The sequence below is a fragment of the Ochotona princeps genome, chromosome 15 (assembly GCF_030435755.1).
Source record: "Ochotona princeps isolate mOchPri1 chromosome 15, mOchPri1.hap1, whole genome shotgun sequence".
Lineage (NCBI taxonomy): Eukaryota > Metazoa > Chordata > Mammalia > Lagomorpha > Ochotonidae > Ochotona > Ochotona princeps.
In genome coordinates this window covers 52,682,332-52,695,356 of record NC_080846.1, presented here as the reverse complement: position 1 = coordinate 52,695,356, position 13,025 = coordinate 52,682,332, and the positions used below count along the sequence as shown (strand labels likewise).

The 13,025-nt window shown below is 46.7% G+C and overlaps 1 protein-coding gene across 6 annotated transcripts in view; it reads right to left on the bottom strand.

Annotated features, from left to right (window-relative positions):
- Positions 1-13,025, bottom strand: part of SLC11A2 (solute carrier family 11 member 2) — a 74,116-nt gene that overhangs the window by 31,152 nt on the left and 29,939 nt on the right. The window contains exon 1 of one of the 6 annotated variants that reach the window (XM_058673899.1): positions 3,697-3,771. The exons of 4 other annotated variants lie outside the window; for them this stretch is intronic. The gene's annotated coding sequence lies outside the window, so the exon portion shown is untranslated. Of the gene's footprint in view, positions 1-3,320; positions 3,382-3,696; positions 3,772-13,025 lie in introns of those variants that run through there. One more of the 6 variants, XM_058673900.1, reaches the window with a different exon arrangement.

Genomic DNA, 13,025 nt, shown 5'->3' with positions numbered 1-13,025 from the left:
ACTGAACACTGAATCCGCTGTCGGGCTTTGAGTCTGTCTTATTAGTTGAAAGAAATACTTGTCACTGGAATATACATGGAAAGAGAAAGAGAAAACATTAAAAAGCAGAAAGAAGAGAAGTAAGACACGAGCAGGAGGAGTACAGTTGATAAGAAAACCAACTGCTTGGGTGTCAAAGACGATAAGAGAAATGTGCCCAAGTTTTCAAAAAGTGCTAATCTTTTAAACAAAATCACCATTCACCAACCAGAAACTTCACTATTAGAAGTGCCTGGCCCGCACCATACGGGACTCCTGGAGGCTGAAGCGGCTTCCAGGCCTCCCTGACGGCTCCTGTGCTAGAGTGGCCACAGCTCTCTTTTGTTCCTCCCAGCTCTCAGTGTGAGAGCTGCACTTCTCTGCACTTCCTCCTAAGCAGAACTGTACAGCATCCATTTCCCTTCGGGAGACCAATCTGTCTTCTTAGACTCCATCCTGCAACCCAAGCTCTGTCAACAGTCTCAAAGACTTACCTTAGGGCCAGCATGGGAGCACAGTGGGCTAATTCTCCACCCTGTGGCATCGACCTCCCACATGAGCGCCAGTTATCGTCCCGGAAGCTTCACTTCCCTTCCAGCTCCCTGCCTATGGCACAGGAAAGCAGTGGAAAGTGGCCCAAGTCCTCAGGACCCTGCACCCGCATGGGGGCCCCGGAAGAAACTCCTGGTTCCTGGCTTTGGATAGCTCAGCTCTGACCATTACTCTCATTTGGGAAGTGAACCAGAAGATGGGAGATCTATGTCTCTTCTCTATGTAAAAATCTGCCTTTCAAATGAAAACAAATCTTATAAAAACAAAACAAAACAACAAAAAAACTTACCCTTACTAGAATAATACAATTTCCTATAAAGGGAGCTATATATAATTTTGGCTTCAGAAAAAAAGCCAGCATACTAGCGTCAACAGCTTTGTCTCCGGTAAATGTAAAAAATGTTTATCCTTAAATTTTGCTCAACTCTTCTGTTCTAATGACAGTTACTGGTTCCTAAATGCAGGCTGTCCTTAAAACTTATAAGGACATTTTTTCTTCTTTTCTGAAAGCAAAGAAAATTTATGTGTAAAGAAAGCTCACATATTTAAGAAGATTCCTCAGCCTCATCCACACATCTTACTGATCTTTGGAATGTGACAAAGCTGTAATAACAAACTTTGGTTACCCAAGAGTTTTAACAAATACTAGCTTCTTGGAGATGACACCAAAACAAGGAGAACTCGCACACCACACGCCCTGCCAGCAATAAGCACCAGGACAAGAGAACCCTATTTCCCATGTCTTCAGTAGAAATTCAATCTTAAGGTTGCAAAAGCAAATTAATCTGACCGTAAATTAAAAACAGAAGACAAATTAACAATAAATATTATTTTGTCATTCCTGGGCAAATGTTTTATACTCCATTTTCATTGCATTAAAATATATTTTATAACAGATGTAAGCTATTCAGCTAGGATATTCCTGGTGATAATTGCACAGATCTTCTTCAGGGGCCAATCAGTGTTATTTATTCAATATACATTAAATTATAAAAAGGAAAAATGGTATCACATGAGACAACCAGAATACAGGTTTTCTAGTTCCCCATATTCTGCCCATTCAAATCCTTTCAGTTTCTTTCCAACATATTCTGTTGAAATCAGAGATGACAGTGAGTACAATAATGGGGCGGAAGGCTTTCCCATCTGCCTCAAACACACTCAGCTCCTGAAAAGGGCCACTCCTTCGCCTCCTCACTCACGCTCAAGATGCTCTCCTCTGCCCTCAGCAAGTCAACACCAAGCTTTCAACACTACACAAGCACTCAACTGTCTTATTCCAAAGCTAAATAATTAACTCACAGAGCCTGTACTTTAGCCAAATCTGGCCGGAATACTGCTGCTGCAAGCCGTGTTCCTCGTCATAAATTCATAGTTTCTCATTTTATGACTAATTCCTAATCATGCTACCTATAAAAATAGCAGCTTCCACAACAGAGCATTAAAAGACAAAACAGTCTTCCAGCTAACACCAAGAGAACTGGAGGAGGATTTTGAGCAGCAAACACTGTATGTATGCAGTGAGGAGGCAGGGAATACAGATGTCTCATTCAACAGCAACCCTGCAAACTCCCGCTCTGGGGCTCAAAGTCAATTTGAAGATACTCTGATCTGTCATCCCGACCTGAGTCCAATCTAAACCATAGCTGCTCGGTGGTTACACAGAGTACTAAAAGGGACCACGTTGATTTTCTACCAGAAAAGTCAGACTGGATTCCCACCCAACTTCCCCATTCCTCAATAAGAAGTGCTGCCAAGTGCCTCAGAAATTCCCCTTCTGAGTCCCACGGAAATTCCGGAAACATAAGAATGTAGGCTGCAATCGTGGCTTTTTGGGTACTGGGTCCAAAATAAACTAACTAAACCAACTACACTGTCAATGAAATATTATCCTGTGAAAAAATCCAGACAATTAAGTGCTTGGTTTCACTTCTCAAACAAAGCTACCACAGAAAATAATATGAGAGGTTCCAAGCCTGCATAGGAAGAAACAGCCAGCAGAAAGCCTCCAGTCACATACAATTATCCCACACCCTTAGATCAAAGTCAATGATGGGCTCGAAAATTGCAGGCCTAAGGGTTCACTAGGGGTAGGCCAAGGGACCTTGAACAAAGCGTAAAGTTAGAATTCTTTAGAAGCTTTGAAGGAAAAGAAGTCATTGATGCGCAATTATAATAAAAATACGACACTCAGAATTGTTCTAAGTACTTGAATCAGTTACTTTCACACTCACCAACAACCGTATAAAACCGGTACTCCCACTTCTAGTACACAGAATAAATAAATTCAAGGGTCCGACGCGGTGGCTTAGAGGCTAAAAAGTCTGGAAAGCGCTGGGATTCCATACGGGTGCCGGTTCTAATTCCAGCAGCCCCACTTCCCATCCAGCTCCCTGCTTGTAGCCTGGGAAAGCAGTCCAGGACGGCCCAAAGCCTTGGGACCCTGTATCCATGTGGGAAACCCGGAGGAGGCTCCTGGCTTCGGATTGGCACAGCTCCGGAAGATCTTCCTCTCCGTCTCTCTTCCTCTCTCTCTCTCTCTCTCTATATATATATCTGACTTTGCAATAAAAATAAATAAATCTTAAAAAAGAATAAATACAAAGAATAAATAATAATTCAAATACAAAACCAAGAAGTGATGTACACGGCCAGGCCTCTGAGCCTACAGAAGCTGAGATAAAAGCTGCTTCCCGTTTGCACCAAGATTCACTGAAATTATGACTAGCAAAAGTAGCCGGAAATCTAACCTCTGCATGATTGAGACTTTGCTCGCCACTTGGAAGCCGTCAACCTTCTTTAACTTGCAACACCTTACTTGAGAGAAAGGAACAAAATGAAAACATCTTTATTTTCTACCGAGAAAACTCAAGCCCAGCTTCCTCAACTCCTCCCCGACGCGATGCTCTTCCAAACAGTTTGACAAGGCATTCGGGGTACATGAAAGCCATCAGAACGCCTCGGCTCGCGAAGCAGACGGGCTCCCATCTGGCGGCAACTCGGGCCAGCAGCAGCCCGGTCCAGCGCCGGACACCCTCGTGCCCAGGTCCGGCGTGCGGTGGACCCTGGGCGGCCGGCCGAGCGCCCCCGGCCGTCGTCCTCGGAACCAGGCGGCCCTCCTCTCACCTCCCCCTGTGCCGCGCCGGCGTCCAGTGCTGGAACTTGACTCTGCCCCGACCGGTCCTCCAGTCCTCTGCCTGCCCGCCTCGCAGCGCCCGGACGCCTCACGCCGCGGGGTCTCTTGCCTCACCGGCTCCAAGGGAGCCGACGGCTGCCCGCTCCGGCGCCTTCACCACGCAGGTCAGCCACCGCGCCGCCCCGCGATTGGCCGACGGACGCCAGGCGCGCGTTCCTATTGGCTGGACTCCCGCCCGGCCGTGCGCGTGGCAGCAGCCGCAGCGCCGAGGCCCCGCCCACCCGGCGGCCTGGCCGGACGCTGACTCTGACTTGGCGTAGTTGTGCGCGGGGCAGGGCGGGAGCTCCACGCAGCCGCGCATCCCCGTGTTCCCACAGTCGGCGGCCTGCGAGCACATAACGCTCCCGCCGTCCGTCTCCAACCGGACCCGCTTCCCGGGGCCAGCCGCTCCACACAGGCCCCAGAAGGGGTGACACTGACTGTCGCCGCACGCCGGCTGTCCCGCTCCCAAGCCTCAGGGCGGACTTGCTCTCCCTCCACTCGACTGCTCCGCTTTTCCCAGCACTTTGTCCCCCTGGCCCCAAGCAACCCCGCTGGGTCCCTGCCTCAACTTCACACCCGAGGGCTGTCGCCTGGAAGATGACCGCCCGACCGCTGAAGAGTGGACCGTGGGCGCCCGCACAGTCGCCCTAAAGTCCTTCATGGGCCTGCGGGGCTCACAGACACCTGCTCACCACCACGGCTGACAGCGTTAGCGATCGCCAGCCATCTCCAGGGCAAGACGGCTGGGAGACACCTGACTAGTCAGGGTCCAGGTTGTGGGGAAAGGAGGGTGAAATGCCAAAAAGGAGAATCCCAGTAAGTACAAACTTCAACTACAGACACACACGCACACACACCACAAGTCTAAATAGCATCAGCTTCCTGGCTCAGGCTGCTTTCCATGCAGAGCTTCTGGAGAGAGAAGAAAATGCACAAGTTAGTTCTGAGACGCTCCTGGCAGCCTGCTGTGGGGTATCAGAAACACCCCACAAGGTCCCTCCCGACCAGAACCCTTCTTGGGGGAACCTGCGCTGCAGACAGACACAGAGTCAACACGTTCACAGGGCAGCTTCCCTGGGCACTCCGCTCGCGGACCTGCCGGCCACTTACTTAGCTCACAGGCAGGAGCTGCCTCTGCATTCCTCTGCTTCTCCTTCATGGTGCAGAACTGGTTTAACTTTGCCCAGTGCCAGCTCCTGCTCTATATATGCAGAGGCGTCCCTCCCTGGGTTAAGTAAGGACCCTTTAGGCTGTGCTGCGCAACACGGCCTGTGAAAAGAACCGCCAGGAATTTCAAGAGGCACACCACGCCCATTACAGCACGATCAGATGTCATCTTTGACCTGCCTTGAAAGGGGCAGCATTATGTATCTGCCACTCCCAGGTATTAACGAACAATTAATTGAGGTCAAAAACGTAAGATTTCACTTCCATCCCTTTTGACCGGAGCGGGTACAGAAGGCCGATCAGGAAGTAGGGGTGGATGAAAGGGGCAGAATGTAAACACTACTTTTCTTCAGCAGGCTGCGCCCCTAGGTGTGAGGCTGGTTCAGGCACTCGCAGCAGGGTACAGGTGGACTGGGACTCTGCTCCTCTGAGCCTGGAGTGAAACCAATTAACCCTAAGCCCGGTGATCCTCAAGTGTTTTTCAGCCAGGTACGTGCAGTCCTGAGGCCATGATGAGGAGTCTCAGAGTGCAGCTGAATGTGCCAGGGGTCTATCCCAGGGGATCTGAAGGAGCCGCTGACATCAGCCTGGTCAATCAGTGACCCACGGGTGGACAACAAAGCCACAGAGATCAGAGACACAGCCTAATGGAAACATCAATGAGGAAAACCCTGAATCGACAAGGCGAATCCAGAGCAAGCCCAGGACTTCTTAACGTGGGAGGAAGGGCCCTGGGGAAGTTACTTGCCTCCAGAAAATAATTTAGAAAATTGGGTAGGAAAGGCGAGGCCTTTGAGTGGGTGGGACACAGAAAGCAGCTGCTGTGTTCAGGTAGCAGGCATTTTTCTGGTGCTGTCGCTTTCCAGACATAATTCCTTAGAAAAAGAAAGAAGAGCAGTAATCAGCTCAAAGTCATCCAGAAAGGTTTCCAGGAAGCGGCTCTGATTGCTCCCCATGTCAGCCACTGGCTCCACAGAGGCTGTGTATCCTCAGGAATCCAGATGAAGATGTTGTAGGGTTTTTGACCCCGAGTACAGCAGCATCCTCAATTCTTATCTCACAGGAAAGAAGAATTTTCATGCGGACAGTTTAGTTTTAAAACAAGATTTTAGAAAAGTTGAGAAAGGAGACTCCCATCCTAGTGATGGGAGGGGGCTCTGAGATAGAAAGGACCCATACCCCCTGCCATAGTGGCAGGAGGAAAAGTGGAAAAAGAGACCTGAATTAAAGGTGGGGAAAGCATCTTTTAAAGGTTCCCTTCAAAGATGTTTCTCCATAAACAAAAGAGAATTCCTCATTTCCATGGTACCTGGCCTTGGGGAAAAAGGGCCAAAAAGGTGTCACTAGCCAACTTCCTTGGTCCCTTTCTAATGATAGAGGCCAGTCTGAAGTCCTCCCCCTTGGCAATGGCCAGGAGACAGAATTGGGGTGATGCTTCAGGTGGGGAACTGATACGTTAATTTCGCCCTTGTCTCTTGGGGAAGCAAGTTCCTGATATGTTAAAATATGCACTTGTCTCAGGAGAGAGGTGCTCTGGTGAGTCCAAGACATGGTGGGGAAAATACACATTTATATTTGAGAAAAAAATAATGACTTGGGGACCCAGAATGCCCTAACTGCCCACTACCCAGTTTAACTACTCAGACAATTTTGCTTTAGGGCTCTCTGCTGCACTAAAGGTTCCAATAGCCCAGCCTGACCAGTTCCTGAGCTGTTCCCCCTGGACAAATCCCCAAGGGAAAAACTGCCTCTGTAGCCTGGGAGGGGCCACTCTGTCCTCCTTGAGGAGAAAACAGAAGGACCTGTAAAGTTATCTTGGAGAGAAAAGTGTCAGGCTTGGGCCCCTTGTGATAGCCTACTGGCTAAAGTCCTCACCTTGCATGTGCCGGAATCCCATATCCCAGCTGCTCCACTTCCCATCCAGCTCCCTGCTTGTGGCGTGGGAAAGCAGTCAAGGAATGCCCAAAGTCTTGGGACCCTGCACCTGTGTGGGAGACCCAGAAGAAGTTCCTGACTCCTGGCTTCAGATCAGCTCAGCTCTGGCCCTTGAGGCCACTTGGAGAGTGAACCAGCAGATGCAACATCTTTCTGTCTCTCCTTCTCTGTAAATCTGCTTTTCCAATAAAAATAAATAAGTCTTCAAGAAAAACCAAGGGGTTCTCTAGCATTTGAATATAAATTTATAAAAAAGTGTCAGGCTTGGATTTGGGGTTTAGAACCAGAAATGCACATGGTTTCAAGTTTAGCTCAAAGCCAGCTTTATTGGAAAGTCCTCCTGGGTGAGGTTCACTAATCTGGCATAGACAGCAGCCCAGGGAAGTCATGCCCAGGAGATAGCCGAGAGATAGAAGGGAGGGTTGGGAGGGGGAGGGAGTCTGACGGGCTGCTCAATGGTGAGAGACAGCCCAAGACCACTTGCACATGGCAGGGTGTCCCATGTGAGGGCAGTGGCCACCCAGGGTACACAGCAATGGGCTTTCATACATCTTAGCTGTGGGGGATGGGGGAAGGCGTCAGCTCCTCAGTTGGCCCATGGTGTTGGTCTTCTGTGCAGACTGGCAGTGTCTGTCTGACCTTGGCAGAGATCGCATTGAGGCTAGTCAAGCTCTCTTCTGTTGTTTGTAGCCAGAGGGAGGCAGGCAGGAGAGCGCACCGGGACTCAGTTCCGCTGCCTGGTGTTTCAAGGCTATCCAGTGTTCCTGGCTTGTGATAAGTTTCCTTGTCCTTTTGAGGCAGGCAGCTCCTTCAGGAGTTGCTTCTGCTCTTTATGTGGGGTACTGGAAGAGACATCACAAGGAAAGTGTGAACCTCCTAAGGAGACATCCCACTGACTTCCATTACGTGGCTGGACAGAGAGCTAACCTGAAGAGGAGGCTAGTACAGAACAGACAGTACATCTAACTGAAAATATACAGCTTCACCTGGGATGTCGCTGACCCTAGACCATCCCTCTACAGCGATGGATGTTTTGGCAGCTGGGCAAAGACAAGGGCTTTCTGGCTGGTGCCTCTCGCAGTTTTGACCCAGGAGTCCTTTGACCCCCAAGGGCACTTTCATTTCCAGTCACCTGGCTCTCAGCAGAGCCAACAGCATTCTTTGAAAGCCGCTTCCATCATGGGCAGCTGTTGGTCCAATCTCCTGGATTCCCACGTTGCAAGCAGGTGCTACTTGAGGGTGGACTGGCCTTGTGGGTCTCCCTGAGAGCAGGTTACTGGATAAAGCTGCATTCATGGGCCTCCTGCTGCCTTGCTCATTCCTCTTCCTTTGGGTCTCTAGTAAGGTGGACCAGAGGCAGGGATGTCAGCCAAGGGGATGCTCAGTTTACTCCTAACCCCCCAAGGGACTGAGCTAGCACATTCTGACAGTTTTAGTCTGAAGTGAGACAAGGCCCATGAGAAGATAATTAGGACCCTGGATCTTACAAATTAGCCACCCCTTTCAAAGGTCTGAGGTCAAACTGTACAGCCTGAGAGGCCTTTAGAGTTTAGAGAGAAGGCAGAGAAGTGAAGGAAGGACTCAGAATCACCGGATTGATCACTTTCAGTAACGACATTAAGTGAAAACGATCAAATAACAGCTCTAGAAAACATTTATAAAGGTGTGTTGTCTCTTATAAATTTGAGACAAGAGTACAGGTTTATTATTAACCTAAATTGTACATTGGAGAAAACAATGAGAACAATGAGACTATAGCACAAGTAACTTGGTTGATTAGCCAATTTGAACACAAACATGTCAGTGACACAAAATTTTTTAAAAACAGATTGAACGTGAATCAGAGATTCTGATAAAGTAATCCTAGTTTAGGGCCTAATGATAAATGGGTCTTAGCAGTGGTTTTGTTGTGAGATGACCAAATTTATTCAATCCACTGACAGAGCACTGGCACATGAGGTGAACTATTTAATTAGCCAAGTTTACATCCGTGCACAATACAAAGGATGCAATCACCCGTGGTGCCATGGAACAGATACCGTGTTTAAGCATTATGTGCTTTAAGCTATTTAATTGGTAGAGTATTTTCCACCTGGTAGCGAATGACAAAACGACAGAACCAGACAAACTGGAGCTTTCTATTTACAGAAACAAATTGGGACAATCAGCTGGAATGACATAGGCATTCTCAATTCCCTTTGGGGACAATCCAAGAACCCAAGGTTATGGCAAAGGTCAGGTTACAGACATGTCCCAGAAGCATTTCAGGAGACCTAGCCTTACTCTTGCCATTTTCTATTATGTGGGCTGTTACAGCTTAAGCTTTAGAGGCTTTAAAAATTACAATTAAATGATCAGAACTACCTGTTTGTACTAACATGAGTTTGTCATGTATTTTGGATGGTTTACAGATACAGGTAAACAGATTTTTTTTTAAACAGGTACAGCTGGAACCATAGGACTGATGAACAAGAGACACCAGTTTACTTATCTTAGGACATGCATATAGGATTTTACAGAAAGATACAGCTTTATTAAAAAAATTTTTTTTTACTGGAAAGGCAGATTTACAGAGAGAAGGAGAGTCAAAGATCTTCCATCTGCTTGCAATGGCCAGAGCTGAGCTGAGTCAGGAGCTTCTTCTGGGTCTCCCACGAGAGTGCAGGGTCCCAAGGCTTTGGGCCGTCCCCTACTGCTTTCCCAGACCACAGGCAGGGAGCTGGAGGCAAAGTGGAGCAGCTGTGACATGAACCAGCACTCATATGGGATCCCGGCACATGCAAGTCAAGGATTTAGCCACTAGGCCATTGCACCAGGCCCAAACATGTAACTTCTGGACCCTTCCAAATTAAGATAACAGTTATGACTTGTGTAACTGTTAGACTTGTGTAATTGGACATTTCTATCAGTATTTTGATATTACAATAAAATTTTGCACCACTTTATATCTTGACAGTAGTTTGAATATAGTCCAAATGGCCTAAATCAGTTGATGTCTCAAATCCTGCTGGGGTCCGTGATGTGGGTGTGGAAGACAGGAAGGTGTGAAGAGTATTGTTCCATTGCAGGCAGGGCTACCAGGAATTTCCCGCTGCGTGGCAGGGCCTGGTGGATGTCTCTACAACCACCTGAATGCAGCTCCACCTCCCTCTGCATGGACACCCGACAACCCCACTGAGAACTATGTAATCTATTTAGGCCTTGTCTGCCACTGCGGAGTTGGTGTTTACTACCAATGTGAACTTGGAAGTTGTGTTGCTGATGCTGTTTTAGCAAAGGGACCTTTTATTATTCATGCTGTCTTGGCCTTCCCCATGGACCATATGCTAATCAAGGGTGTAGTCCCCAGGTGTAGAGGGAATCTATTCCCTCTTCTTCATCTCCAGCTCCCTCCATCTGTGATGCATTTCCTTCTTTAACTGATCCAAGACCAAGTTGTAGAAAGAGGATTGTAGTAGGAATGTGTTACTGATTGATATGTGCCATCTATTGAGAACTTCCTGACCACAGGATTAGGACTACTGATATCCTGCCTCAGGAAACATTTGGCTAAAATATCCTTAGGAATGCCTGCTTGACCAGGTGTGAACAGTCTATGCCGGCCTTTGTGACGGTTTCCGTATAAATAAAGCAGACAGCTTTCTAGCACTGTCCATTATGATCTTGGAATTGTACTGGTCCATTTTGTTCCTCTTTGCACCTCATCCATGTACCCCGTTCTAGAGTTCTGAACTCAGCTAGAGCTGGACTCTGGCAAAATCCTTTGACATTTCTAGCAGGCCTCTGGAGGCCTCACTGGAAACATCAAAGTGCCTAAATTTCAAACTTCTAAGTTTCGAATGCCAGTCAAGGAGCCAAGAAGGCTTAAAATATCTGACTGAAACAGAATTTCTTTACGTTATGTAATATAATTAGATTCAGTTACTGACAAAGTTATCAAATATCTTTAAAACAGATACATCACTTTTGTCCATCTTAAGCCATGAGAACCAAATGGAAGGCAGAAAAACACAAAGATTACCTCAATATCAAAACACGTGCAGATAAGAGGTAGCACACTGTTATCTCATATTCTGAGACAATTCAACAGTCAGATCTAGAGTCCGCTGGAGCTAACTAGAAAATTTAGTCATTAATTAGATAAAAAACATCTAAAAGGAGATGTTACAATAACATGTGTTGCTAAAACTTTGTTGCTTTAGCATAAATCAGAGTGGGTCAGGGTCGGTTGGGCTTTGTTGCAGCATCAAATGGCAGATGCTGGCACTGGGGGCTAATTTTGTCGTTAAAATGCAGAACTACCAGGAAAGTGCATGTTCCAGGAGTGGGAGTGGAAAATAGTGGGCACCTCCCTCTTGGGTTATCACTCCCACTGGAAAGCAAGAAAACCAGGACTGGGGCAGACCTGGCTGGACACAACGGCACCCACCAGCATGTGTATGGGCTGGATAGTAGGACCAGTTGGGTTGAACTAGGCTTCAGTGCCCATTGACATGTATGAGAGCTAAATGGGATGTGGGAAAGAGCAGATCAGTCTGCGGTACATAGCGGCAAGCACAGGAACCAGGGGAGGGGGCGGGCCTGGTGGGAGTACTGCGGGTTGCTCCAACTAGGCTATAGCTCCCACTGGTTTGTGTGAGGGCCTAGTGTGTGCTGGGCAGAACAATCAGGCTGGACTGTAACACCCATTGGTTTGCATGGAAGACAGGGCTGGAGACAGAACTGACTCAGCAATTGCAACCACCAACATGTGCATAAGCTGACTGAGGCAACTGATTGGGCTGGACCCTGTACACACAAGAATCAGGTCTAGAATCACTTCAGATGAAGTTTCTTTGAGGATCTCCCCAACTGCACTGCTGATCTCAGAACCCCAACCACGAAGAGAAGTGCAGGTTCCATAGTCTGACCATGGAGTGCAAGTGTCAAAGCTGAGCCTCCTCAGACGCTTTGATGGAGCAGTGAACAACATATCCAGCATATGGCAGACCATAGGACCCTGCAGAGGATACCACAAAGGAGGATGGAGGACAGAACAAATCATTCAACTACTCCAGCCATGTGTTGGCAGTGAACATCTAGGCAAACGGAGACTCTAAAGTGAACTATGTCAGCCAGTGGTTTCTGGATACATTCCATCATGCTTGGACTGGCAAGATTGGCAGCACTTCAGAACTGTTCAACTATCAAAACCACCTGAGCAGTACCCTCGGAGCATGGCCTACATTGCGGACCTGGGATGGGTGGGAGGCTGGATGGGGTGTCGCCCTTTTTATTTCCCCTTACCTCAGATACAGAAAATACTAATACTAATAATAATAATGTGGAAACAAAGATCTTACCCACTTTCCTGTAGCCCTTGACCCTTTGTACCCTAATGGACTATGTAAAGATTGTCAAAATAAAGAAAAAAAAAAAGACTTGATTGCTTTAGCAGAGGATCAGATTTTAATTCCATGTATCAATGGTAAGTAAGGACTATGGCCAATTATATTGTACATAAATCATATAAGATGTATTCCTCCCAAATCTTCCATGATGCCCCCATCCATTTTTTTTACATACTTTAACCGTTAATATTTTGTCCTCTTTACCTTTGCAGTCTAACATAACCCTTTCCTGCAGGACAGAATATTTTACAAAACATGCTTTTTTATATCAAAAAAAATTTTTTACAACCTTTTTTATCACACACACACACACAGGTGCATAAGGATTCTTTATCTTAATATAAGAAACTAACAGATAAGGGTACATGGGTTTATCTCATATCTTAGAATAGTTTAACAATGGACTAGATTAATTTTACGACAGATTATTTTTATGTAGATGTTACATTTTAGAGAATGTTGTAAATAATACCTTAAGAGTTATATTTAATTATGCACAAACATTGTTTATAGGATACATAAGAGGCTAGGTATTTTTCAGTTTACATTTAGAAATATTTAAATTAAAATTTTTAACTGAAAAAAGATTATAGGATGTCTACAAGGAGTTGAATCTCCATTGTTTTTGGTGGGCTCTGTTAGATCAAGTTACAGAACAAGTTTGGCAAGTAACAGTTTTGGGTTTTTTTTCTTTTTTAATTGTTTATTTTTATTGAAAAGGCAGATCTACAGAGAGGAAGAGAGACAGAGAGGAAGATCTTCCATCCACTGATTCACACCCCAAG